This window comes from Gracilinanus agilis, chromosome 3, assembly GCF_016433145.1.
Source record: "Gracilinanus agilis isolate LMUSP501 chromosome 3, AgileGrace, whole genome shotgun sequence".
Lineage (NCBI taxonomy): Eukaryota > Metazoa > Chordata > Mammalia > Didelphimorphia > Didelphidae > Gracilinanus > Gracilinanus agilis.
This window is the reverse complement of record NC_058132.1, coordinates 548412684-548440224: the sequence shown is the minus strand read 5'-3', so window position 1 is coordinate 548440224 and position 27541 is coordinate 548412684. Positions and strand designations below refer to the sequence as shown.

At 33.9% G+C, this 27541-nt stretch overlaps 1 pseudogene; it reads left to right on the top strand.

Annotated features, from left to right (window-relative positions):
* The first annotated feature begins 3138 nt into the window (after positions 1-3138).
* The window catches only part of LOC123241832, a 57197-nt pseudogene continuing 32794 nt past the window's right edge, over positions 3139-27541 (top strand).

Sequence of the window (27541 nt, the reverse complement as noted above, 5' to 3'; positions counted from 1 at the left end):
TGGAATTCCTCAACTTCATCATTCCTTTCAGCAAAATAGTATTCCATCACAATCAGATACTACAATTATGTTCAGCCATTCCTCAATAGAAGGACATCTCATTTTCCAACTTTTTTGCTACCACAAAGAGTGTGGAATTGGGGAATGCCTTGATTTTTTGTACAATTGACTTAGTTCCATATAAATTTGAGAAGTTAGATCTTTGTAAGAGGTTTTTGTTAGATTTGGAATTCAGTCTTTGGCCACTGAGGCCCCCTCCCACAGTGCAAAGACTGGAACTCTATCTGAGAGCAAGCTTCATTTCACAGAATCAGACTTTAGGGTCAGCTATGTGGTCTCCTTACCACTTTCCTTGGCATATTTCCCTCTTTTTCATTAATATTCCAAATAAACAAAATTGTTAAAAGCTGCTAATAATTTTTCTGAATTAAGAGATAATAATCAGGGAACACTTTTTTATAACTCTCTTATTTAGTAAAAATCCCAATTTAACCATTATAGCAAAATATCAATTCTAATATAGAAAATAAGGATTTAGAAAAAAACAATCATTTATTAAGCACCTAATATGTACAAAGCACTGTCCGAAATTCTGTGGATGTAAAATTCAAAATAAAACACTCCCTGCCATTAATGAGATAATATTCTGAGGACATAACTTGTACATAGACAAAACAATACCAAATAAACACATTTTGTAAGGTTGTTGTAGGCAGACATTAGCAGTAGACAATGATCAAAAGGATCATGAAAAACATGAGCAATTAATGAAAGACATTAATTGCTCATGTGTAGGATGAGCTAACACAATAAAAATTATAATCCTACCCTAATTAATTTACTTATTTAGTGCAATACCTATCAAACTACCAAGAAACGTTTCCCCTGAATTAGAAAATAACTATAACAAACTTTATTTGGAAGAACAAAAGATCAAGAATATGAAGGGAAATAATGAAAAATGTGAAGGAAGGTTGCCTAGGATTACCAGGTCTTAAACAGTACTATAAAGCAGCAGTCATCAAAACAATATGGTACTGGCTAAGATAGAGAAGGGAGGATCAGGAGAATAGACTTTGGGTAAGTGACCTCAGCAAGACAGCCTGTGAAGAGCCCAAAGATCCCAGCTTGGGGACAGAAATCCACTATTTGACAAAAACTGCTGGGAAAATTGGAAAACAGTATGGGAGAGATTAGGTTTAGATCAACATCTCATACCCTACACCAAGATAAACTCAGAATGGGTGAATGACATGAACATAAAGAAGAAATCTGTAAGTAAATAAGGTGAACACAGAATCATATACCTGTCAAATTTTTGGGAAAAGAAACATTTAAAAACAAAGCAAGAATTAGAAAAAAATTACAAAATGTAAAATTAATAATTTTGATTGCATTAAATTAAAATGTTCTTGTGCAAACAAGATCAATGCAACCAAAATTAGAAGGGAAGAAACAAATTGGGAAAAATATTTATAACAAAAATCCCTGATGACGGTCTAATTATTCAAATTTATAAGGAGCTAAATCAATTGTATAAAAAATCATGTCATTCTCCAATTGATAAATGGGCAAGAGATATGAATAGGCAATTTTCAGGTAAGAAAATCAAAACGATCAATAAGCACATGAAAAAGTGTTCTAAATCTCTTATAATTAGAGAAATGCAAATCAAAACAACTCTGAGGTACCATCTCACACCTAGTAGATTGGCTAACATGACAACAAAGGAAAGCGGTGAATATTGGAGGGGATGTAGCAAAACTGGGACATTAATGCATTGCTTGTGGAGTTGTGAATTGATCCAACCATTCTTTTTTTTTTTTTTTTAACCCTTGTACTTCGGTGTATTGTCTCATAGGTGGAAGAGTGGTAAGGGTGGGCAATGGGGGTCAAGTGACTTGCCCAGGGTCACACAGCTGGGAAGTGGCTGAGGCCGGGTTTGAACCTAGGACCTCCTGTCTCTAGGCCTGACTCTCACTCCACTGAGCTACCCAGCTGCCCCCTGATCCAACCATTCTTGAAAGCAATTTGGATCTATCCCCAAAGGGCTTCAAAAGACTGCCTGCCCTTTGGTCCAGCCATACCATTGCTGGGTTTATACTCCAAAGAGATCATAAGGAAAAAGATTTGTACAAAAATATTCATAGCCACTCCCTTTGTGGTGGCAAAAAAATTGGGAAATGAGGACATTCCCTTCAATTGGGGAATGGCTGAAAAAATTGTGGTATCTGTTGGTGATGAAATACTTTTGTACTCAAAGGAATGATGAACTGGAAGAATTCTATGTGAACTGGAATGACCTCCAGGAATTAATGCAGAGTGAAAGGAGAAGAAAGAGGAGAACATTATACACAGAGACTGATACACAGTGGTACAACTGAACATAATTGACTTTTTTACTAGCAGCAGTGTAATGATTCAGGACAATTCTGAGGGACTTATGAGAAAGAACACTATTCACATTCAGAAGAAGAATTGTGGGGGTAGAAACACAGAAGAAAAACAAGTGCTTGATCACATGTGTTGATGGGTATATGATTGGGGTATTGACTCTAAATGATCACCCTAGTTCAAATATCAATAATATGGAAATAGGTCTTGATCTATAATACATGTAAAACCCAGTCAAATTGTGTATCAGCTACAGGAGGGGGCTCTGGAGAGGGGAGGGAAAGAACAGGAATTTTGCAACTATGGAAAAATATTCTAAATTAATTAATTAATTAATTAATTTTCCCAAATTCACAAAATAATAATAAAATAAAATAAAATTCATAAGGCATTATCAAGATGGCACCTTAGAAGCAGCAAGGGTCAATTCCTCTGTGAAAATGCTTCCACACCAATCAAAAGCAGAGTGCTTTGAGGGGTACAGAAAACAAGGTCAACAACAGGACAGATCTGGGGGACCCTCCTGCTCGATTCAACTTAAAAGGTATGCTGAAAAGTTTGAATTTTCTGGTTTAAGGAAAAGAAAAAATATGGTCTCTGGACTCTTCCCCCACCTACTACTCTGAGACTCTGGTGGTTGTTGGGATGTTGGGGTGAGGACTCTAGTCTTTAGGGAGTGTCTTGCTACCACAGCTACTTGAGTCTCAAAGCTCTGACCTCAGCTGCCAGTTAACCAACTGGAGAATGGCGGAGAGGAGGGCACCATGGTTGCAGAATTCTTTCACCACTTCTCCATCTTGTGCCTCTGACTGTGAAAGTTTGGGGCTCAGAGAACATGCTGCTCTACAGATCAGCTCAACTGGCTTAATCCAGGCTACCAAAAGTGCAGATAAGAAGTCTCCATAGAGCAGAAAAATTCAATCTCCCATACCCCTCCCCTATCTACTGCACTGAGACCCACAGTAAGATTCTAGCTGACTGGGATCCCATGGCAAAGGCTGTAGCCAAGACAGAGTACCTTGGTACCAATGGGAAGCTCAGGGCTCTAACTGGGCAGATAGCAGTAAGGTGGCTGGCAGAAAGGAAGAGAGGAGGATGAGGGTAACTACCTTCTTCCTCCACACCTTCACTTTCATCTTGAGCTTTTGATGGCAGCTGGGAAACATCTGGCCTCAGGGGACATTATTATAGCAAGTAAGCTACATCAGCCTAATCCAGTTAATCAGCACAGCAGAAAAGACACACCTTGTGGGAGAAAAGCCCAAACTCAGAGCTCTAGCAAATACACAGAGGAGCAAGAATACAGCCAATAAAGAGGGGGAAAGAAGGAAAAAATATGAGTAAACAACAGAAAAACAAAAAAAAAGACATTACATTCAATAGCTTATATTCAGATAATGAACAAAGAAGAAATGGAACAAAGGAGGACCAAGAAACACCAAGCAACAACTCAAGGACTCTAAGAAATTGGACTTAGGCTTTGGAAGAACTCAAAACACAATTCAAAAAAAAACAATTAAGAGAGACTGAAGACAATTGGAAAAAGAACTTAAAAATGAAATAGTTCATTGGGAAACAGAGACACATGAACTAACACAACAAAAGAGTGTCATTAAAGCCAGAATTGACCAAGTCAATGAGGCAAAGTAAGTGAAAGATGACCTACAGGGGAAAAAATAGATCAAAAGGAAAAGAAGCATCAAAAAGACAGGAATAAAATTCAGTCTTTAAAAATTAGAATCAAACAGCTAGAAGCAAATGACATCGCAAGGCATCAAGAGTCTCTAAAACAAAATCAAAAGAATAAAGAAACTGAGGAAAATATGAAACACTTCATTGATAAAACAATAGATGTGGAATATAGCTCCAGGAGAGGCAATTTAAGAATTATTGGACTACTAGAAAATCATGATAAAATTACAATAACATGGATATCAGTCTACAGGACATTATCCAAGAAAACTGAGCTTATATTCTCTAACAAGAGGGTAAAATAGAGATTGAAAGAATCCACAGACCACCTCTTGCCTTAAATTCCCAACTGACAATGCCAAGGAATGTTATAGCCAAGTTCAAGAACTTCCAGACCATGTAAAAGATACTACAAATTGCTAAAAAAAATTCAGATATCATGGAGTCACAGTCAGGATTACACAGGAACAGGGTGCATCCACACTGAAGGACAAGAAGGCATGGAATATGATATTCCAGAAAGCAAGGGAACTGGGTTTACAAGCAAGAATTAACTACCCAGCAAAATGTACTATATTCTTTCAAGGGAAAGTATGGTCATTTAATAAAATAGAAGATTTCCAAGCTGATGAGTCTCTTCTCCTAAAATTCCTCCAAAATACTTTCAAACTCTAGATTTTAGGACAAGTGTACAATTAAAATCAAAAAGTAAAGATATAAAATAAAAGAAACATAATGCAGAATTAAACAAGTTGTCATTTTGGCACATAAAAATCATAAAAAGGTACATGTCTGCTCTACATCGGGAAGGTGAAGTTTCCTCAGCTGTCTAACATCCCTACTAATTTAGTCATTACACTCTATCAGCTCCTTCAACAACTGCTATAACTCCCTAGAAAGAATACTAGAATCTATTTCTCCCTAATAATAGGACATCTTTTTAAAATTGTAATCCCTTTCTCCACCTGACCCATCTCATCAACTTCAGTAACCTGGGATTTGACTTTTTTTAATAAAAAATGAAGTAATCATATTTTGTTTTAGAGGCAATGGAGAAACACTGGCAGGATTTTTTATGGATAAATTCTATGATCAGGTTTGTGCTTCAGGTATATCAGATTGGCAGAAATATGTAATTAGTTAATCTGCAAAGGATTGGGATAAGTATATAAAATAATATTCCACAGAAGTTAAATTTTCCAATTAGCTATTACAAAATATTTTTTGTCTTTGAAAATTTATTTGAACCTTTAGAGGGCTTTTTGCCTCTGGGATTTTTAGAGAGCATGAGGTCTGTCTCATAGGCAAGGATCTGCTATCAGTTGGCCACTGACAGTTTGGGCTGCTATAGCAAACTGATTGAAGGAGTGAGTGAATGGTAGCTGTCTATTATTTTAGGGAGATAGGTAGTTAGTGAATCATTTATAGGTGGTGTAGGTTGGATAGGCCTGGGGTTTGCAGCAAGAAGAAGCTGTCCTCAAAAGAGAATTTGAGGTAGAGTTGTTTGGAATTTTAGGAAGTATTAGGAATTTTAGGTATATTTTTGGGGTATAAGATTAATAATCTCTCTTTCCTCTTTTCTATATTTTCCTCCTTTACTATATTATTTCACTATTTCTATTTTAATTAAACTAAATTTTTAAAAGCTGCTAGAAGTTTTCTTTTCTCTGGCTTAAAGGGATAATATTAATTTACAACTCTACTATATTCTCATTAAAACGTAAATTATTAAAAGCTGCTTTCTTATTTTGTCAAAAACCATATTTTAACCCTTAAACATGCATATAAAATATGCCTAATATATAATACTTCAAATGTTCTACATAACAGATAAAACCAATCTATAACTTTTATGTAGTGATTGGAAAGAAGAGGAACATAAGTATGACTTTTTGTCAAAGATATATTTTACTATTAGTATTTTTCTACTACATCCAAATAATATCATAAAACCCTTTTCATATTTAACTAAAGCAGAATAGTTTATAAGTATGACAATACAATTCATAGCTCAGCAAATAACTACCTCACTAATGAAGTGTGAAGACAACTGCAAGGAGACACTTTATTACATCATTTATAACTCATTAAAGAGCAAACTTGCTTTACTCCCTGTTAGTTATAGTAATGTGAAAAAAAAAGATAACGCATTACTTTAGACATTAAAGTAAGGTTTCACATTCCAAATAAATTGTGCAAAAGCCAATGCTTTATACATGGTAGGGAAGGATCCATACCTTTTACAACTGATCCTGAAACACTGAGGTATTATAAAATTTGGGATCATGAAAGAGAAGAGTACTTGAAATTATAAGCTTAACCAAGAAGAGATGGAACAGACTGGTCTGAAAATTTTGTAGGAGAGTAAGGAAGAAATTCACAACTGGAATATAATTCAGAATTAGAGTTAAGATGGGGCATCAAAGAATTTACAATTTGAGCACAATAGTATTCCATCACCAACATAAACCACAATTTGTTCAGCCATTCCCCAATTGAAGGGCATACCCTCACTTTCCAGTTTTTTGCCATCACAAAGAATGCAGCTATAAATATTTTTGTACAAATCTGTTTATCTATAATCTCTTTGGGGGTACAAACCCAGCAATGATATGGCTGGATCAAAGGGCAGGCATTCTTTTATCGCTCTTTGGGCATAATTCCAAATTGCCATTCAGAATGGTTGGATCAGTTCACAACTCCACCAGCAGCTCATTAATGTCCCAATTTTGCCACATCTCCTTCAAAATTCATTACTCTCCCCTGCTATCCTTTTAGCCAATCTGCTAGGTGTGAGGTGGTACCTCAGAGTTGTTTTGATTTGCATTTCTCTAATTATTAGAGATTTAGAACACTTTCTCATATGCTAATTGATACTTTTGATTTCTTTATCTAAAAATTGCCAATTCATGTCCCTTGCCCATTTATCAATTGGGGAATGGCTTGATTTTTTATGCAATTGATTTAGCTCCTTGTATATTTGAGTAATTAGACCTCTGTCAGAATTTTTTGTTATAAAGATTTTTTCCCAGTTTGTTGTTTCCCTTCTGATTTTGGTTGCATTGTTTTCGTTAGTGCAAAACCTTTTTAATTTAATATAATCAAAATTATTTATTTTACATTTTGTATTTTTTCTAACTCTTTCTTGGTTTTAAAATCTTTCCTTTCCCAGCGATCTGACAAGTATACTATTCTGTGTTCACTTAATTTAAGACCTCCAGGAATTGATGCAGAGTGAAAGGAGCAGAGCCAGAAGAAGGTTGTACACAGAGACTGATACACTATGATAAAAATGAATGTAATGGACGTCTGTACTAGCAGCAATGCAATGACCCAGGACAATTCTGAGGGATTTATGGAAAAGAACGTTACCCACATTCACAGGAAGAACTACAGGAGAGGAAACACAAAAGAAAAACAACTACTTGAACACTTGGGTTGATGAGGACATGATTGGGGATGTAGACCTGAAAGGACCACACCAATGTAACTCAATAATATGTAAATAAGTCTTTACTGATCACACATGTTAAAAACAGTGGAAATGTGTGTTAGCAATGGGGGATAATTTGAGGGGGTGAAGGGTAAAAGTAAAAACATGAATTGTGTAACCATGGAAATTTTTTTTAAAAATAAAAAATTAATTAATTAATTAAATATATATATATAATATACATATATTATATATATATGTATATATATCCCTTGAGGACTAGAAAAAAACAAAACAAAGAGTTTACAATTTAATGGAGAAAGAAAATGTGTGTGTGTGTGTTTGTGTGTGTGTGTGAGAGTGAGAGAGACAGAGACAGAGAGAGAGGGAGAGAGAGGGAGAGAGAGAAAGGAAAGGCGTTAGTTCTGCTGGAGTGAGAAATCATATATGGAGGTGTGATTTATAGAGTTGATTTTATCTGTTATGGGGATGAATTTCTGGAGTTCATGAAGTCCAGGAGAAGAGCCAAGTGGGAAATGAATTTAATTCCCTGACTTACCCCCTTCAAAAAGAAAATCTAGTCTGTGAAATAAAATGTCACCTACAATTCCTTACAACCAGAGATATGGAGGGGCCCTGTTGGTTGTGACTGTCATAGAGGTATGAGTGTTAGATTTCTTCTGATGACATGATGAGTTCCTAAAGATCATGAAGAACAGGAAAGCAGCCAAGTGAGAAAAGTGAAAACTTAAAACCTAGAAATTATAGACCCAATTCCCTTTCCTTAATGTCCTCCATAAGAAATATAGAGTTTAATGTAAGAAAGGAAATTAAATTTGATAGTATGAAGATGACTTGTCCCAGAACAATATGGAAATGAGTTATTTTTTTAGGGAAAAAATAAACTGTTTTTGGCTAGTTCACATAATATAAAACTAGATAATATATGATATCCCTCCTGCATTTGTTTTCTATTTCAATCCCCAAATTAAAACAATGAACATGGTCCTCATCTCTTCTTTCTCTCCACTCTCTTGGTTATCTTGCTAGCTCCCAAAGCTTCACTCATCAATTCTGTTAGATAACTTTCACCTCAATATCTCTAGCCTTGATGTCCATTCTGAGCTCTGGACTCACATTTCCAAATGGATATAAAAAAATCTTTACTAAATATCACATTGATACATCAAATTCAATATGTCTAAAGTGGAGCTTATCTTTCCTCCAAACCTCTAATTTCTTCCCAGTTTATGTTAGTGATAATTATTCCCTTATACAAACTTTGATCTTATTTTCAACTCTTCTCCTTCAGCCATCAAACTCTTATTGATTCTCCCTCTCTATACTGACTTTTACATTCATCTACTCTTATCTAAAATTACTTCTACTAGCCTAGTACAGTCATCCATTATGATTCAATTTGAATGAGCTATTAAAATATTGTTCCATTTTTACTCTTTTTTCCATCTGTTGCATCATATGCACACTTTGGTCCTATAGGTATAATCAGAATAATCTTTTCTCCCCACTATAACTTCCCAACTCTTTAATTTACTTCCTTCATTCAGCAACATTTTCTTTTTTGCAAAGAGAGTTTTCTTAATTTCTCCCTTTTTCCCTTTAAGAGCCAAAGGAGCAAAAAGATTCCTGAGAAAGAGCCCTACCCTGCTGTGCCAGCTGTCAACTGATGACAGTTAAGTGGGTGTGGCCGATGGTTGGTAGGTGAGTTGCTGGCAGTTGAAAGGGGCTTTTTGTCTCTGGGTTCCCTGCAGAACAGAGGTGTCTGTCTGTGTCTCTGAGACAAACTGGCTGTTGGAAAAATAACTGACAGGGGGTAAAGAGAAATGGATTTAAAGAGGTGGAAGGTGGTTAATGCTTATTGACTAACTTAGATAAGTAGTTAGATAGTGGGTATATTATTCCATAGACAGAGTAGGTAGATAGTGAAATATGTAAGCTATCTGACTGCATATTGTTGTTAATGTGAGATACCAAAGTAGAAAGTATCCCACAGTGAGATTAGGCCCTCTGGCTCAGTGAGATTGACCAACTCAAGGATGAGTTATGGAAACAAGATAAAAGGCTTATTTGGTGGGGCAGCTGGGTAGCTCAGTGGATTGAGAGTCAGGCCTAGAGACAGGAGGTGCTAGGTTCAAATCCAGCCTCAGACACTTCCCAGCTGTGTGACCCTGGGCAAGTCACTTGACCCCCATTGCCCACCCTTACCACTCTTCCACCTAGGAGCCAATACACAGAAGTTAAGGGTTTAAAAAAAGGCTTATTTGGAAACAGAACGGGAGGATTAGGAAAGGATGCCCTAAGCTAAAGGTTCTAGCTATTCCAACCTGTCAGTTCTAAGGTCTCACAAGAGATTGTCTTTCTTTTCTTAGGGCTCACTTAAATCTACACTGAACTAACCACAAACCCCACTAACTGGCTACCTGTGCAGATACTCAGTTAAGAGGATTATATAGTCACTCCAGGTAGACAGGTTGATCCCTTTATCTTAGGGATCAAATCTTCTTTGGGTTGAACCCAAGATGGGTTCAGGGCTTTCTCACTCTGAAGCTACTAGCTTGCAGACAGCTTTCCTTCACAGATGTTAAGGACCACTCTCAGGACACAGGATCTCACAGGAATACAGGTACACAGAAATGTGGAGGCAGGGATTGACAAAACTTCCACCAAGATATCAGGATCTCTGAATAGCTAGATAGCTGGAATCAGGAAACTTTGGCTTCCCAGGGAACAGGTAGCTAACTTCCACTTAGCTCAGATCAACTAATCACACAGGAAATTCTCTCTGTAATCTCTGTGAGGGATAGGAACCAACCACCTCTAACTTTCTCTAAGAAGTTAGAGATTCTAAGAGATAACTAAGAAGATCCTAGATTCCAGAACAGCCATTTTAGTTCTCTGCATATGACCAGTTCCTTCTTTGCAAAGTCTCTGTTGCAAAATCTTTCTTTCTCTCTCTCAATAGGCCAGGCTTGGCCTGGCAGAAGACACTGTTCTCGAAGGCAGAAAGATTTAGGGTTTTAAAGAAAATTTTGTTAGGATTGGGATCTTAAATATAAGTATAAGAGTTCTCTCACTTTCCTCCTTTTTATTTACTATCCGAACTTTTCTCAAAATAATCTAGATTGTTTAGTATTTTACCAAACTGCTCTCCTGACTTTTGCTCAAACCCCTACCCCAAAATTTGACCCTATACAGATCACAGAATTAAAATCCATGGTATCCTGATACTTACTTTCTTCTCCCTCCTTACTTAAGGAGTTCAACACCAAACTTTGTATTTTCATCTTCTTTTAAACTATTAACCTTATTCTATAAAACCTTAATATGCACTGAGATACTTCATCAGACTCTCTATCACCTTATTTCTTCAATCTCATTAAATATTATTACTTATTTTTTCTTTTACTATACCCTAATCCCAAATAGGAATGGTCACATATCAAATCCTTCCATTACACACAACTTTTCAAATTTCCTATTCTTATTATAATAAATCTTCTCCTGCCATCTCATCCTGAAGATTTGATTCTGAATTGTCCATTCCTCTCAAATCTTTCCTATTAATTGGTTCCTTCTGGATTTCTTCCAAATAAGACCTAGTCTCCCTTTCCCATTACACACACACAAATATGTATGCACATACACACATTTCTAGTCACTGAAATCCCCTAAATATATTTCCCAAAATATATTTTTTCCATTTCTCAACCAATATCCTTGCAAAAAAGAAGTGTCTATATGTGCTGCCTCCACTTCCTTTTCTATCACTCACTAATCAATCCTTTTCAAACAAAGTTCTTTGACATTCATAATCTAGTTAAATTGAGGCACAATGGTCCAAATATGATCAATTTATTAGTTGAATCATCAATAATCAATAAATTGCAGCCTTGCCTCTTAATAATCAAAGACCTGTAGATGCCACTCACAAATCTTTGTATGGTTTTCAGAAGTCCACATTTGGGTATATGGGAAAGACAATGTAATTACTTACAGGGTAGACAAAATCCAAGAGGGAAAGATAAATTCTCAAGCTCAACTCAAGGCCTTTTAAAGGCAATTTAAGGTGGATATCGTCTCAATTATAAAAATCAATACAACAGAGTTTTATTGAGTGCTAAGATAGTGGAGTAAAGGATGCTCTGCTCCTTTGATTCTTATACACACACACACACAAATAATAATAATAATAATAAGCCTCAAAACAAAGGAAAGTAGGAGGAACATGATTTTCTCAGGCAAGAGAGAATAGCCCAAACGGCATAGCATCTAAGGGAACCAGTGGGCAATGAATCTGCATAACAGGAATGAGCCCAGCACAAGCTATTTGATATAAATATAGAAGGTAGTGAGGGCAAGGTGGAGGATCAATCAGCCCAGCTTAAGTCACACTGCACACGTAACAAAGTCTCAAGGCAGAAAACCAAACCCTCCCAAGAGGGAGATGAGTGCCTGAAACAGTAGGGTGGGAGACCATGAGTCACTCCTCATTGGTAATAAAGGCAAAGAAGTCATGAAATCTACTCATTCCTACATGGAAGAAGAAAGCCTGAAACATTAAAACATGGGGAAGGAGAGGGACTGGTCTAATGTAAGCCACTCCACAGGGGTAGCAAATACAGAGATGGCAGGTACCTAAAAATTCCCACTTAGCTGTGAAGTATTTGAGGCAACAGAGCCTAAAGCAGGGAATCTATCCATCCTAAGCTATTAGGCAGGGTCTGGGAATCAGAAGAACAGGGACCAGCCCAGCCAAAACATAAACACTAAGGGAAGGGGTGGCAATTGTTGAGTGCTGAAACTAGTTGGGTAAAAAAAAGCTGCAAGCCTCCCCAGAGCAAACCAGTAAAGCCACCACTTCAACAGAAAAATGGGAAACAAAGGCAATTGGGACTACTCCAAGTACCACATAAAAGTACTCTGCAAGCATGGATCAGTTCTTCCTCTACCTTAAGAATAGAGAACACTCTTAACAGACAGATAAGGAAACAGGAAAAAATAATCTAGAAAAATGAGCAAAAGACATAGAAAATACCTGAATTTAGGTAGTTACATTAGTGACAAGGAAGACCAAAACATGAACTCAGACAAGTGACAAAAAGTAAATATATTAAACCTTAAATGAAAGTGTGAAAGGATGTCAGGCCACAAAATAACACCTAAGAGAATTTGAATATAAGTTTGAAAATCAAGCAATAAGGGAATTGACAGAAAAACTAAATAACTGGAGGAGGAAATTATGAAAAAGTGAATTTCATAAAAATTAGAATAAGACAAAAGGAAATGGAGGCACAATAATAAACTGAAGAAAACAGCTTCCTAAAGAATAGAATGGGATAAATGGAAATGGATGGGAAAAAAACACGGAAAAAAACAACTCTTTAAAAGAGGAGAATGGAACAAATGGAAGAAGGAACATAAAATTTAAAGGAAGAAAATAACTACCAAAAATTAGTATTAGACAACTGTTACTAGTAGCAATGCAATGATCCAGGACAATCCCAAGGGACTTATGAGAAAGAATGCTATCCACACCAAGAGAAAGAACTATGCGAGTAGAAAAGCAGGAAAAAAAAACATATGATTTATCACTTGTTTGTATGGATGTATAATTTGGCTTTTGGTTTTAAAAGATTGCTCTATTCCAAAAATGAATGGTATGGAAATATGTATCAAGTGATAACACATGCATAACCCAGTGGAATTGATTGTTAGCTTTAGGAGGGGGAGAGGGAAGAGGAGAGGGAGAGAAAAATGAAATATATAACCATGGAAAAATATTTAAAAATAAAAAAATTAGAAAAATTGGAATTAGACAAATAGAAACTAAGGAATGCAGAAGATATCAGGCAGCAATAAGACAAAATCAAAACATTGAAAAAAGAAAAGAATTTCTAAACTGTATTACTGAAAAAGTGATTGAGATAGAAAACAGACCCAGTAGAAATAATCTAATAATTAGAATACTTGAAAGCAACAATTAAAAATAGCTTAGAAAGTATATTACAAGAAATCATCAGGAAAACTTCCCTCATATCCTTTCTTGAACAAGAGGAAAAAAGAGAAAAAAATGAGAGAATGCACTGATCACCTCCTGAAAGTGACCACAAAATAAAACAAACACCCCAAGATTATTATAGCCAAATTCCAGAAATCCCAGGCAAAGGAAAAAGCACTACAAAATTCAGAAAGAAACAATTCAAGTACAGTGTATTCATAGTCAGGATTACAAAGTATCAAGTAACTTTTACATCAAAAGACAAGAAGGCATGGAATAAGATATTCCACAAAGCAAAGTATCTGGGACTAAAACCAAGAATTACATAACTAGCAGAATTGACCATAATCCTTCAGGGGAAAATGACATTTAGTAAAATAGAGAGGTTATAGAATTTTCTTTAAAAAAAGAAAATACCTGTAACAAAAATTAGAAGAGAAAAATTCAACACTCAAGAGAGGAAGGTCAGAGCAATAGCAAACTAGAAGACTAGTGAAGGAAATACCTTTAACAGTGAGGAAACCTTGACAAGGCTATCAAATTACAGTGCATAGGCAAACAGCCTCTTTTACCTTCATTTTGGCCGACTCTTGACATAAACTGTCAATGTTTCTCTACCATTTTTTTGACTATTCGGTTAGCTGAACATTTATGATTTTACAGAAAGATTTACATGAAACTTCCATTTGGAATGAATGTAACATAATAAGTTCACCAATTTCAGTCAGCTTATTCAAAGAATTGAATGATTTTTAAAAGTGTTACATCTATATTCCATTAAGAGTAATGGTTTTCCTTCTTTCATTCTATACTGAAATTGCATAGCAATACAATTCTGCAGTCAATTGTGTGAGTTTATGATATATTGAAAACCAATGAAGAGGTTTTCAGTATTTTATATTATCTTCCTCTGGGACTTGATCTCTATTCATAAATAACCTTATTTTCTGAATCCCTAGAATAATCAAGCTTGAAAAAGTGGAAATCTCATCGGACAAAATAAAAAAACTTGCATATTATTTTGAGGTTCCAAAATACAAGCTAACATGAAATTATTTTATAATTTAAAATATAAAAACAAAAGTTGACAAATATACAAAGGCTATGTATGACCTTGTTCATCCACACAGGGCTAAGTCTAGGTACACATGAAGTAATTGTTTAAGAATATTATATAAATTGTTTTTTTAATAATATGAAAAGTAGCAAAGCACAAAATAGAAAATATATGTGCTCAAAAATAACAGTAATACATGCCTTGGTCTGCAAAATGTCCTCAGGGAAAATAAATGAGATGTCTTGAAAAGAAAAATTCTTTTTGAAATTTAAAATCAGCTGTTGGGAGCATCTGGGTGGCTCAGTGGATTGAAAGCCAGTTTTAGAAATGGGAGGTCTTAGGTTCAGATCTGGCCTTAGACACTGCTGTGTGACTCTGGGCAAGTCACTTAACCCCAATTGCCAAGCCCTTACTGCTTTTCTGCCTTAGAACCAATATACAGTATCAATTTTACAAAAATTACAGAATGTAAGGGTTTAGAGAAATAAATAAATACAACAAAATAAAACCAGCTTTTAACTGATCCAACCATTTTGGAGAGTAATTTGGAATTATACCCAGGGAATTATAAAAATGTGTATACTCTTAGATCCAGCAATGCCATTTCTCGGTCTATTTTCTAAGGTAATCAGGGAAAAGGGAATAGAACTCTTATGGTCCAAATTATTTATAGTGTCTCTCTTTGTGATGGCAAAGAATTGGAAATTCAGAGAATGCCCTTCACCTGGGGAATGGATAAACAAATTGTGGTATAAGATTGTAACAGAATACTACTGTACCATAAGAATCGATGAGTAGGCTAATTAAAGAAAAACAAATATGGAAAGAATTACAGAAGACAATGAACAGTGAAATGAGTAGAGCCAAGAGAACATTATATGCAGCTACAAAATTAATAATAGAAGAATAAACTTTGAATGTTAGCTCCAAAGAGTGAACTGAAAGTTGAAAAGAAGAAAGACTTAGTTTGCATAAGTATATTGATGTCCTGGACAATATCTTCTTATGTGCAGAGAGGATAAAGGGCTAGGACATATGTTGATGGGATTTATTCTGTTGATGTGATGAAAAATAAGATAAAATGTGAGATTTTTATTTCATTTATACACAATTTTCTTTTTCTTTGTATGTGGTAATGCTTGTAGTATTTGAATTTGTAAAACAGAATAAAAATTTAAAAGAAAAATAAAATTAATGGTTAATTCAATTGAATCTCTAATGATCTCTGATCCTGATAGATATATATATATATATACATATATATATATATATATATATATATATATGTATATATATATTGTTATAGGTGACAGGGAAAGATGTTATAAGGGACTTGGAAGGGAGGTAATATAGGGATTAGGTAGGATATAATAGGGAGGTACAGAATATAATATGAGGCTGAGGCTAAGGGTAGTAACTGGTAGGATCAGGGAATAAGATAAGTCAAGGACCCAAGACTGGAGGTAATCAAGGGAACAGACTAAGTAGTAGGGAAGTTAAGACAAAATATTGGATAAGGGAGTTTCAGTGATAAAGGATGGTAGTTGAGGTGGTAGGAGAAATAAGGGAATGTCTGAGTTCAGGGAGTATAACACTGAGGTAACTAGGATTTCAAAGGAGAGAATGAATTAATTTAGACAGGCAAACAGGAGCAGGGAATACAAACTGGGATTTAGGCTAAAGACAAACACTGAAGGGAAATAGACTGATTGAAATTAACTACAGATTTTAGTTAATATCACAGGAAGGGACTTGTTTTGAAGTTATACTTCCTTCAAAATGGATGCCCAGTTTCCCTCAAACCCAAAGTATGTTGATTCTATTCCTCTTCTTCCTTTTCTTACTAATTAACTAATGAAGTAATCAAAAGATCTATTTTAAACAAAAAAGGGGTTTATTGTCTTCTCAGGGTGAAAGAATCAAGGAAGCCCTAACAATTCCTTAGACAAACTTCAGATGGGGGAAGGGAAGCAGGAGTATGAGGCTGAGAAAGGACCTGCCTTTACTCAGCTCTCAAGGTGATTTTGAAATCAAAAGGGTTTAGGAAGTTGGATACAAAGACTCAATAAATAATTTGCTGCAAGGGTAGTACTAAACTCTCACAGATTTAAACTAACTCTCTGATTCACTCCTCTCAGACATTTAGGTAAAGGAAATGAAGGTAGGAAATGAGGTAGGATAGGGAGATTCAAAGGTTTTATCTAAATTAACAAATCTCAAAAAACTGCAAAACTAGGCTAAGGTTTCAATCTCCAGAAGGAGCTCAGCTGGCCCCTGGTTCCCTCCATGAGTTCCCAGGTCCAAGTGAAACTCTTCCAAGATTCTGAAACCTCTTAACTGACATAAGCACTCAGCAAAAGCCTGCAAACTGTTAAGCCCTCCTCTTTGTATCACAATATATATGTATTACAATATTCATAGACTTTAGAGAAATGATAAAAATTATAGACCTTGTGTGCAGATGCAAAGCATGGAATCCCTGCAAAGGTACAGGGATGGCCTCACCCAGAGTTCCAGGGGACCCCCCCTGGAGAACTTTGGGTGAGGGGCAGTTGAGAAGGGTTGAAGTCAGTTAATTTGTGGGATTGGATGTGAGCAGGCCCTTAATGCTTGCTCAAGGCTTCCTTTTACTATTAAGGAAGCTAATGCACACTGAGATTAAGAGACTTGCTCAAAGTAACAGAGTACCAAATAAACTTTCCCATAAAGAATAATGTAAATTAAATTTCAGACACCCAGGAAACTTAGATTTTATAAGACATTATATGCATTAATGTACTAAATAAATATTAATAATATATAGATATAAATAAACCAATAATTATTTTAAATAATTTTAACTTAACTTTACCTGTATTGAGAGGAGTTTATGGCCTAAGGAGATGGTGGGATTAGAAAAGTTATTGTCTGAAAGAGGAGATCCCTTCCATAATATCTGAGGGCAACTACCCTTCTGGATTTCCTTCTCTTCCTCTTTTCTATCCCTTATCACCATCAAACCAGGTTTGAGATTCACAAGAGATAAACTTCACAAGGAACCTATCCAATGATGTTTGTTTTTGTCTGCATTTCAAACTTCCTATAATTTGGAAATAGTCTAGTCATTTAACAATTTACAAGAGTGATATTTTTCAAAGACTTTCTGCACTTTGACCCATTTTGGACACATTTCCTTCAGTAATGAGGTGGAGACATTCTTCTTTGCCTCCTCCTCACCTGAAGAAAACTCCCTCACCAGCAGCTATTGCTACTCCCTTTGACTTTCCTGAAGGAGCTCAGTGTAGAGCTCTTCTTGGTGCTCCTGAATTAACACATGATCCTTTCTTTTGGCTCAAGAGGTCATGTGACTCCTGAGATTGTGATACCAACAAATTTTAGCAAACACATGGAATGCCAAGCAAATGTTGATTTTTTTCTTATTAAAACAACTTTTTTTCTCATCAAAATGTGTCCAATACCAAATTCAACAAGTTTAAAATCATTAAATACCAAGTATGACTGTATAATGTATATATGCATATGTGTATATATATATGTGTGTGTGTGTATACATTATATATACATGTACCTTATCACATATTTTGCTTAAACATTTTTATTGTTCTGTAGAGTAAAACTTAATGGATATACAATATTTTATGTAAAACCTAATCTCTAGGTTATTTCATACATTCTACAGCACTGATGTCAGATTCGGACTTTCAGTTATATACTAGATATAAATAAAGGAAAAACACCCTCTTAAGACTGTACATTGTTTAGCTGTTCAATTGAGTCCTACTTTAGGTTGCTTTAAATATTGGCATTTTCTTACTTTGAATCATTAGTGAAAGTTTCCTATTCTATAAATGATTTCCAGCAAAATCACATTGCTCTTATTTAGTGAGTAATCCATGTCTAACCAAGGCCTTTTATTTTAGCGGTCTTTCTTTTTTTATCATTTAGGACACAGACCTACGGCCTTTTAGAGAAGCTTTCACTTAATTTTATCTATATTGTACTAATGCTGACGCATTCTAATTTTTCAAGATTAATTAGGTTCAAAGTATTCAAAATATATATTTTAAATAATTTTAGCCAAATACTATATCTGTAGCTTATTGCAATGGAATGAATGTTCAGTTTAATATAATGAGTTTAGAACAAACCAGAAATAAGTACTCTAAGAAAGAGTATTGAAAAAGGAATCATTTAAAATCATTTGTATTACATTACTTGTTAGAGCAGACTGGACTTGTAAGAGCAAAATAAAGCTCTTAGATATAATTATTCTAATAGAAATAGGATGTCAGTGTATTTATGGTTTTAATTTTTGTATAAACATTTTAGTGGCTTTTCTCTTCTCTATTCTCTCAATCCAATACCACTAACACATATTTTAGAAAATATTGTGAATAGTACTGGGAAACTCTCAATTCAATTTGCTGTCAAAGTGAACCAAGAGCAAATAGAATATGAAGATAATTAACCATGGGAATGGGTAACCAAAATCTAAATATACTCCCTCATTACATACATATGTATACCTATCCATACATATATGTACACACATATACATATATACATCTACATATGCATGTATACATAAAAGGGTGTATCTTACCAAGACTATCATTTGTAGTACTGATGCAGACCATGTGTTGGACTAGATGACCTCAAAATTTTTTCAGTTCTGATAACAATACTTTTTTGCTCTTAGCATTTATGTAATTGCTTGATGAAATTAGAAAATTAGAAATTAGAAGAAATTAGAGAACATGCAGGATTTCTGCTGAACACATGATAGAGATGATAATTAAATTCAGGTCTTCTTAATTTCCAAAGCAAAACTTTTTTATCATCCAAAGATGCAACTACACATTAAAATCGAGGGAAGATGAATAATATTTAATGCTTTGTTTTAAAATAAGACTCCTTGGGATAGAATTATTTAATCTAAATGTATATATCTTAAATTAGGAGGGATTTAGATGCAGAAATTGCCCACGGATGAAATAATTTGATGAAAGAATTAATCTTTATGTAGCACCCTCTCAAAGAAGTACCTTTGCTTATATTTGAAGTTAGCTACACCAATGATATTAGGAAATAATTTACCATATAGATTTTTAAAGAAACTGTATGAAGCCTAATTCATGGGCATTTTTATGTTTAGTTATTTATCAGTTATAATTAAATATTGTGTGCCAGAATTAAAATAAAAGACATACTTTTTGCAGGTTTTTTAGTATTTTCTAGATATCTTAAAAATTAATAGTGTTGGGAGGATTCTTTCAACCTGGAAACCCAAAAAAGTTTCATAACAAGATTATTTCATACTCTTCCCCTTCATTTTGTATTCATCATTTCATCCTATGCCTTGTGTTACAACTTCAAAAGCCTGTAATGGTGACCTACATACATTTAAGAGTAAAACATGATAGCAATCAAAATCTTTTTTAAAAGGTTTAATGGAATTGAATAGGTCTGAGGGACTGTTTTTACTGCAGATTGGAAAAAAAAGGATGTTTATGGCCATTTGCTATGTTTCAACTTCTTTCTTCTTCAGAATAAACATGTAAAGATAAAGAGATAGATTCCTTTTTGTTGACAGCATGCTTAACGTCATCTGCATTCATTTTACTTAGCATATATATTTCTTTAATTGACATTCCTCACTTTTAGATATTTGATGAGACATGTTCATTTATAAATAGCTTGGTTTTTAATTTTTTTCTTTTTTCTTGATTTATTCCACATTGCTTTTTTTGATCCCCTACATTTTGATGGCGATTTTCTATACCATAACTCCATTTAAATTTATGGAATTTCCCCTTTTATTCTGTTTACTCCCTAATAGCTATCCTTTGAGTTAGTTTTTTTGTGATATTTTAAAAAATATTTTGATGAGTAGAATAAACGAGTATATAAACATCAAAAAATTGAATTTTCTGATTTATGTGATCAATAAGTAGCACTCCAAGGCAATTTCAGACTTATAAAAGATCCAAATGTTAAAGGGCTTGAGAAAGGATCAGGGCCATTGAGAGGATTTTGCTCTACAATTATTGGGAAAATATGGGAGTGGTTTGGGTACTTGCATTTCTTATACGCGTGATAATTCTCTTAAATACTGCTATTAACTTTTGCACAATGAAAATATCTTCATTAGTTTATTGCCAGTTTTATCAGCTCTTTCAGAAAATGCAGTGCAATAATCTAAAAGCCAAATTCAGAAGGATAATGGTCTTTAAAGGCTATATGTTTATACTGAAGATATCAGCCTAATTAGGGTTCTGGTATTGCCTGATGGTTAAGAAATCCAGTGTTCTGATTGGTATTACAAGTTATAGAAATTGATTTCAACAGGAGACTAAAAATGTTAACCAAGCTTGGTGAGGTATAAACAGAATTAAGTAAAAACAAACTGGATTTTCCCTTTTTAATAACTTGCAGATGAAACCTACCAATAATAATGGGTCCCTAAATGTCAATTTCTTATACTCTGAGGAATGTTTTATATCCAACTATTATGTACATTCATGAGACAAGCAGGACATAAATATTATCCTAAAATGGAATCAGCCCACAAAAAAAACCACCAACCTAAGAGATATTTTTTATACCCAAGGGAAAACTTAATGGGCAAATACAGTCACTTCATCTGTCAGAGGAAAGGGTTGAAGGATGGAGCACTGACAACCTTCCTTTATAGAATCTTGGGACCTTGGATAAATCTGAGCCAAATTTATAAGAATATTAGTGATTCCCCATTGTCAAATGGTCGAAAGATATTAAAAACTGGTTTTATGATGAAGAAATCAAATCTATCAGTTATCATATAAAAATGTTCCAAATCACTCAATTAGAGAAATATAAATTGTGAAGTAACACTTTAACCTCTCCTGATTGGCCAATATGACAGTAAAGGAAAATGATAAATGTCAGAGGGGATGTGTCAAGATTAGAACACTAATGCACTATTGGTGGAGTTGTGAACTGATCCAACTATTCTGAGAGCAATTTGATACTATACCCAAAGGGCTATAAAACAGTGCATACCCTTTGACCCAGTAATACCATTATTAGGTCTGTATCTCAAAGAAATAATAAAGAGGGAAAGGACATATTTGTATAAAAATTTTCATATCAGTTCTTTTTTTGTGGCAAAGAATTGAAAATTCATGGGATGTTCATCAATTGGGGAATAGCTGAACGAATTGTCATGTTGTGATGGAATACTATTGTGCCATAAGAAACAAGGACCAGAATGATTTAGAAAGAGCTGGAAAGACCTACATGAGTTGGTGAAGAGTGAAGTAAGAAGAATCAGAGATCATCTTAGATAGAAACAGCAATACTTCATCATAATCAACTAAGACAGGCTTATTCTCAGCAAAACAATGGTCTGGGACAATTCAGAAGGACTTATAAGAAAGAATTCAATCCATTTCCAGAGAAAGAATGGTTGGAGTTGGATTCAGATCCAAGTATACAATTTTTTATGTCAGTTTATTTATTTATTTGTTTGTTTTAATTTAGGGGTTTTGGTTTTTCATGAGTATTCTTTTACAATAACAATCAACATGGAAATAGGTTTTGCTTGATCATACATGTATAACTCAGATCAAATTACATACCATTTCTGGGATGGGGGAGGAAATGGAGGGAGGGAGACAATTTGGAACTTACAATTTCTGAAAATATATATTAACATTGATATAATACGTAATTTTAAAAATAAAATATAAAAAAGTCTGGGATCTGAAATTTCAAGATAATGCTGCATTTTTACATTAATAACTCCAGTTGGTTTCAACTCCATGTCTCCACTTTCCCCAATCTTTTCATTAGGTTATAAACGCCCTCAGGGAAACAATTATCTTTCTTTTGCTTTTTTTTATAGTCCCAAGTCTTAATAGGAGCTTAACAAAAGTTAATTGAAATGAGTTGACTTGTCACTCTTCTAATTACTTAGAGATCATGTCTGTAGGAAGTTTTGAGAAGGTATTAATAGTTTAAAATAAATGGTGATCAGTTGCCACAACAGAATTAGTTGATTTTCTACTTAGTACTATACTCTATTTAGATAGGTGACTTGTCAACTTAACAATTCATTGAAATAGACAAGATATATCAAGTTTTCATCATATCACATATCTGATCCATTTCATTTACCTGAAACATAATAATTTCTCCACAAAATGTTATAATCTAGAATAAACAGAAATTTTTCTTACTTAATTCATAGTAATTTTTGGTTTTATTTTTAAATGTCTATTTTCACTTATGATATAGGTAGTAACATATTTTTATTTACATTTTTATACCTCTTGTGGCAATCTAAGGTGACCGTATTCAATTAGATATTTTCTAGCTAGAAGTCAGTGAACCCATAAAATTAAGTGTCAAAAAAGAAAAACCATTAAGTTGTTAAGTATATAAATATCTAAAAAATAGATATTTTATTAGCTTTTCTATCCTTTCAAATTTTTGTACATCTTTGATATTTTTACTTCTAACTTCTGGAAAATATTACATAGACTCAGCCCCTCTACTGACTACTCACTCAGTCCTCGAATATTTAAAATATGATTCCCTTTCCTTTGCTAAAACTAGTCTGTATACGGCCATCAATGAGCTAATTGACAAATTCTGTCTCAGTTCTGCTTCTTCTCTGTGTTTTTTTAAAAAATCAGTTTTTAACTAGCACCCTCTTTAATTCTTTTGCTTAATTTATTTTTTTTTTGAAACTTCGACATCTTTCAATGGGCATATTTCTGTACATACTGGAGAAGATAAAGATAAAAGAAACATAAAAAGTCATTTCATAAATTCAAGACCTTATTTTTAATACTATTCCTTTTGCCTAGTATTGTTTCTAATTTTTTTTCTATTCTCTCTGTGTATTTTTTTCATTTGCTTTTCATTAATTAATTTGTTTATTTACTATATTAAAATTTCAGGTAACTCCTTCCTTCTCTTCTCTCCTTACATTAGAGAAAGCATAATTGGACAAAAAGGACATATGTATATATAAAATTATATCTTGCTTATTTATATTTGTCAGTTCTTTCTCTGGAGGTGGAAAAGTACAAGGCATTTTTCAATAATATTTTTGTTTCTTTATATATTGTACTTTTAGTTCTTTAGTTTGACTCGGTAATTTCATATAAGTTTTTCAATTTAATTCTTTTTTTTATTTTTTAGAAAAATTTTCCATGGTTACATGATTCATGTTCNGAGGGGTCCTGTGTGGTTCGGTCAGGAGAGATCGAGCAGCTGCTCCTTACTCTGCCGCCATCATAACCGGAAGCCTCTTTATTTTATTTTTTAGAAAAATTTTCCATGGTTACATGATTCAAGTTCTTACTTTCCCCTTCGCCCCCCTTTTCTCCCCCCTCCACCATAGCCAAAGAGCATTTCCACTGCTTTTAACATGTCATCAATCAAGACCTATTTCCATATTATTGATAGTTACATTAGTTTGGTTGTTTTGAGTCTACATCCCCAATCACGTCTGCATCAACCCATATGTTCAAGCAGTTGTTTTTCTTCTGTGTTTCCATTCCTGTAGTTTTTCCTCTGGATGTGGGTAGCATTCTTTTCCATAAATTCCTCAGAATTGTCCTGGGTCATTGCATTGCTGCTAGTACAGACGTCCATTACATTCAATTTTACCACAGTGTATCAATCTCTGTGTACAATGTTCTTTTGGCTCTGCTCCTTTCACTCTGATTAATTCCTGGAGGTCATTCCAGTTCATATGGAATTCCTCCAGTTTGTTGTTCCTTTGAGCACAGTAGTATTCCATCACCAGCATATACCACAATTTGTTCAGCCATTCCCCAATTGAAGGGCATACCCTCATTTTCCAGTTTTTTGCTACCACAAAAAGAAAGAAAAAAAAGTTAGAAAAAAATTACAAAATGTAAAATAAATAATTTTGATTATATTAAATTAAAAAGGTTTTGTACAAACAAAAATAATGCAATCAAAATCAGAAGGGAAACAACAAACTGGGAAAAAAATATTTATAACAAAAACCTCTAACAGAGGTCTAATTACTCAAATATACAAGGAACTAAATCAAATTGTATAAAAAATCCAGCCATTCCCCAATTGATAAATGGGCAAGGGACATGAATAGGCAATTTTCAAATAAAGAAAATCAAAACTATTAAAAAGCACATGAGAAATTGTTCTAAATCTCTAATAATTAGAGAAATGCAAATCAAAACAACTCTGAAGTATTACTTCAAACCTAGCATATTGGCCAAAATAAGAGAAGGGGAGAGAAATGAATGTTGGAGGGGGTGTGGTGAATTTGGGACATTAATGCATTGCTGGTGGAGTTGTGAACTCAGCCAACCATTCTGGATGGCAATTTGAAAGTATGCCCAAAGAGCTCTAAAAGACTGTCTGCCTTTTGATCCAGCCATAGCATTGCTAGGTTTGTACCCCAAAGAGATCATAGATAAAAAGACTGGTACAAAAATATTTATAGCCATGCTTTTTGTGGGAGTAAGTTTTTCAATTAAAAAAAATTAACCTCCTCCCAATTTCTTGTGGTGCAATAGTATTCCATCCCAATCATAGGCCACAATTTGTTTAGGCATTCTCCAGTTGATGGGCATCCCCTAAATTTCCATTTCTTTGCCACCACAATGAGAATTGCTATAAATATTTTAGAATATATAGGTTATTTTACTTCTTACCTGATCAACATAGAAAATAAAATTCTTAGTGTTATTGCTGGGTCAAAAGGTATATACAGCTTAATAAATTTGGGGCATAATTCTATATTGCTTTTCAAAATGGTTAGAGTTTTTCCAAGAATATCTTAGTATCCCCATTTTTCCACATTCCTTTCAACATTTGTCATTTAACCTTTTTTATTGTTTTAGCCAGTGTGATTAAGTGTGAGATGATATCTTAGAGTTGTTTTGATTTGTATTTCTCTAATCAATATATTTAGATATTTTTAAAATATTTACACGGAGTTTTAATTTCTTTATCAAAAAGCTGTCCATATGTTTTGACTGTTTATCAGTTAGTGATTGACTTAAACTCCTGTGAATTTTGACAAAGTTGTCTATATATTTTAAATATGAGACATCTATCCAGGAAAATATGTGGAAATACCCTTCCCCCTCAATCTACTGCTTTCCTTCCTATTTTGGCTATGTTGTCCTGTATTTGGACTCAAATATATATAAATATAATCGAGAATGATTAATTCAATGTTAGATAGCATCAAAAATGGGAGTATTCAAAAAAGGCAAATGATAATCTTTTTGCAGCTAGATGGTATACTGGTTAGAATTCTAGACTGTAGTGGTAGTATAAGTTGAGAGAAGAAGACATTGTTGAGAGATACAGAAATAAATTCTAATACTTTCCAAAAGATTGGCTATTTGTGGGAATTGAGAAAGAAATATAGTGGTGCCACAGTCTACCAAGTTGAGTGGAAAGAGCATTGAACTAGAACCCCAAAGACCTAAATTTAAATTGTTTTTGGATCCATATTACCTTGATAATAATAGGCATCTCATTTCAATTCTCTAATCCTCAGTTTCTCATCAGAAAAATAAAAGGGTCAGTTAAGGGATGGTGAAAGTGACTGAATATAACAAATAATTTATTTATGTATTTGTTGTGTAATAATCAAAACAACACACATACATACACATATACTTGTGTTATTGTGTATCCAATCTGATTGTACTGCATGTTATAAATACCTTAATGACTATAGACTTATTTGTGTGATATCTTTTCCAATTCCAAAATATTTTTGAGCCATAGATGTATTGTCAAAATAATGACTGCTGAAGTATAAAACTGAAGGATGTATTTAGACAATCATAGGGCAATATAGAGAAAACTAGTGTTATACTTTATTATGCACTTTTACTGTATTTAATTTTTGTGGCTTGAATTTTTTTTCACTTTGACAGTCTTTATTGAGTGAAATAATCAAGGAGTTATGCAACTCATCTCTTTCCTTTGTCCAGGTAAGCACAGACAAATCTAATCTTAACTTTAGAGTACCTAATTAAATATTCAGACTTTTCAGATTCTTAAGGGGATTGTTTCTGAAAGCTTTTCATTGCAAGCTTTAATTATCTCCTTTTAGGTGTTACAGAAATAGTCACTCTTTATCAGTTCTTGAAATTTTCCATCTTCAAATAGTTTTGTGAATATATTTCCAGTAAAGCACTGAACTACTCAAGATTATTAAGGTTTGCTTTAAATATGTAGGATTGTTTTCTTAGGTCTTTTTGTCTTCTCTTTTGACTTATTTAACCAAAATGACTAAAAGGAATTAGAAGAACATTTTGAAAAAAACTGTAATATTTTATAAATAGTCATAAATCCTAGTAACTTACTCTAAAATGTTAATTCACTTCTCATATTTTAAGGACATATAAGAAATCTTTTTCTAAATTTTATTTTCATTGTCATGCAAAATATACTTCCACATTGGTCATTGTTGTAAAAGCACATTCATACCAAACCAAAACCCCAAAATAAAACCACAAGTACAGTGATGTGAAAGTTGACTCCAAAAGTTCTTTCAGTTGGATAGCATTCTCCATCATAAGTTGTTCATGATTGTCCCAGATCATTCCTGAATGTAGACAAGTTTTCACAGATAATTATCTTTCAATAGGGCTGTTATTATGTACAATGTTCTCCCAGTTCTGTTTATTTTGCTCTGCTTCAATTCCTGCATATCTTTCCAGATTTTTTCTGAAATCATTTTGCTTTTCATTTCTTATAGCACAATAGTATCTCATCAACAACATGTATCACAATTTGTTCAGCCATTCCTGAACCTATGTATGTTCTCTCAATTTCCAATTCTTTACAACAAAAAGAGCTGCTGTAAATATTTTTGTACAAAGAGGTCTTTTCTCCTTTTTCATTTTCTCTTTGGGATACAGAAACAGTAGTAGTAGTA